Source organism: Osmia lignaria, unplaced genomic scaffold, assembly GCF_051020975.1.
Source record: "Osmia lignaria lignaria isolate PbOS001 unplaced genomic scaffold, iyOsmLign1 scaffold0036, whole genome shotgun sequence".
Taxonomy (NCBI): domain Eukaryota; kingdom Metazoa; phylum Arthropoda; class Insecta; order Hymenoptera; family Megachilidae; genus Osmia; species Osmia lignaria.
Genome location: NW_027478177.1, coordinates 67,501 through 70,000, shown reverse-complemented (window position 1 = coordinate 70,000; position 2,500 = coordinate 67,501). Strand labels below are relative to the sequence as shown.

At 44.0% G+C, this 2,500-nt stretch overlaps 1 non-coding gene and 1 pseudogene across 1 annotated transcript; both read left to right on the top strand.

Moving 5' to 3' along the window:
* The first annotated feature begins 388 nt into the window (after positions 1-388).
* On the top strand, positions 389-543 carry LOC143306799 (5.8S ribosomal RNA). The gene has a single exon (XR_013064105.1). It is a non-coding gene; the product is annotated as a 5.8S ribosomal RNA (ribosomal RNA).
* A 1,732-nt stretch (positions 544-2,275) lies between these two features.
* LOC143306784 (large subunit ribosomal RNA) overlaps positions 2,276-2,500 on the top strand; it is a 4,450-nt pseudogene continuing 4,225 nt past the window's right edge.

The window sequence follows — 2,500 nt, the reverse complement described above, 5'->3', positions numbered from 1 at the left end:
TAGCGAGTCTTTGAAAAACTATGTGTCCATTAGTTAGACCGATCGTCGCCGGCCGTGTGTCTGTTCGAATCTCGCAACCCACGATTCAGCGACAGGACGCGCGCTCGCATTCCTTGTGTGCGTTCGTACTTTTCAAGGTTTTTAAATGTACTTTACGCCCGACCGTCGAGAGGAGCGTGCCACTGGGCGTTTCTCCGACGGTTTCCGTCCTTGGACGCGATCGTGTCGTCAACGATCGAACAAACAAACAAATACGTTGGCGACGCCCGAATTCGCTCTCCCGCACGCGCCGGGTGGGAGAGTGATGTGGGTATCGAATGTGATGCGTGTTAATAATGAAAATAACACTCTAAAGATCTAAAGAGTTTGAAATACAAAATTTTACGATTACCCTGAACGGTGGATCACTTGGCTCGTGGGTCGATGAAGAACGCAGCTAATTGCGCGTCAACGTGTGAACTGCAGGACACATGAACATCGACATTTCGAACGCACATTGCGGTCCACGGATACAATTCCTGGACCACGCCTGGCTGAGGGTCGTTTTCTTAACAAAAGACTGCTTGCGTTTGCTTCTCGAAAAAAGAGTAATTCATTTCTTTCTAAACATCTCGCCGTCGTTCAACGAAAGTAGAACGTTTCGGAGCGGGATTATCGAACGAAATTGAAAGAATGAATGAACGATAAACAAAGAAAGAGTCGCAACGTACGAGCGATAGTTGGGCAGTTCGTCGGCGTTTGTCGTGGAAACGATGTGACGAAAATCGCAACCGATACACTAAATGCAGGCCGTTAAAGGAGAGAAACAAATTTCGAAATATCTCTTCGAACTAGCGCAAGTGCGTCACGGCGCGCGAGTCGTTCGTTAAAATTTATAAACGACCGCCCGTGAAAGCACCGAGTTCTCGGAAGATAATCTATAAAGATTCTCCATCCTGCTGGAAGTTATCGGATCGGCGCGATTGTTCACTTGTAGAAATCCACGCTCCCGACGTTGCCAGAAACGATATTTACGAAAGGTGTGTCAAAAATAAACGAAAGAAGCTCTCCTATAAATTTAGAAAAAGCAAACGAGTGAAATGTTTGAGATGATAATTTGCTGAAATGCAAGCTCGAATAGCCCCAGGGTTTCGAATGATTCCCCGCGCTTTATACATCTCTCTGTTTACAAACGGTGTATAAATGAAAGATCGCTTCAGATGGGTCGTCGCTGTTTGACGCGCGATGCTGTTCCTTTTTTTTTGTCTGTCTGTGCGTTTAGCTTCGCTAAACAAGTTAAATGGTTAAAAAGCGTCGAAAAAGCGAATACACACGCGACAAGACAAATCTAACGAGTAAAGGAACGCTCCGCTCCAAGATAAAAATGGTTGTTTACAATCAATACAGCGTTTCGGTACCCCTGATCGTAGTCTGAAACTGTGTAACAAAAGAGAGGAAAGCGAATGGTGAAGGAACTTCGAAGCCTCCGTGGCGTGGCTAGAACTTGTGATAAAAGTATGTTTGCAGCAATTATGCATGCTCCCGTTAAAACAGCATTTCAATGTCTCGCATGGCTTAAAGCTCTAGGAGGCTTCAACATTTAGAATACATACGGACTACTTCGTTTGTTAAAGATAAGCGAAGACCGCGCGACCATCGCTCGGTCGTCCAGTCCTCGAAAGTTTTGTTGCGTTCCAAAGAAGAGACAAATGGGGTTTACCCTTGCGCTAAGGGGAGAAGAAGAGAAAAGCAGTTGTTAAATCTAAGAGGTGTGTGGAGTACATCGCGTGTTGGTTAAAATTGTTAAATGAAGTATACGCGAAATGTTCTCTCGCTCTTGCTTTTCCTCTTGCTTCCGTGGCGCTCGAAAAGAAGGGATGATAAATAAAGAAACCTATTCGAAATCTCTTGTGGAACAAAAAATAATACGGACGGACGTTAAAATTGAACCGAGACGAAATGGATCGTCTTGCGAGTTGTCTTCGCTTTGAAATTGTTAAAAATTGATAAAAGCAATACGACGAAGCTGCAGTCCGCAAAATGTTTGAAGCAAAAAGGAAATAACACGAAAATTATGGGAACGTCGTGTCTCAACTTTTTTTTCCCTCTTGTGCTCGTTTCATCGAACGATAAATACAAACATTTTGAAACGAGAGAGGAGGAAAAATTGAATATGCGAAAGGTTGATTCACGCACAGTTTCTCTACGTGTTTGCTTTTTTGCTTCTTTTCGTTTATTTTTTTTTTTTTTGCATCGAGCATCATTATTCACCTTTCGATGAAACCAAAGAAATTGACGACCTCAGAGTAGGCGAGATTACCCGCTGAATTTAAGCATATTATTAAGCGGAGGAAAAGAAACTAACTAGGATTTCCTTAGTAGCGGCGAGCGAACAGGAATGAGCCCAGCACTGAATCCCGCGGTACCGCCGCTGGGAAATGTAGTGTTCAGGAGGATCCGTTTATCCCGAGACATCGAATTGCGTCCAAGTCCATCTTGAATGGGGCCATTTACCCATAGA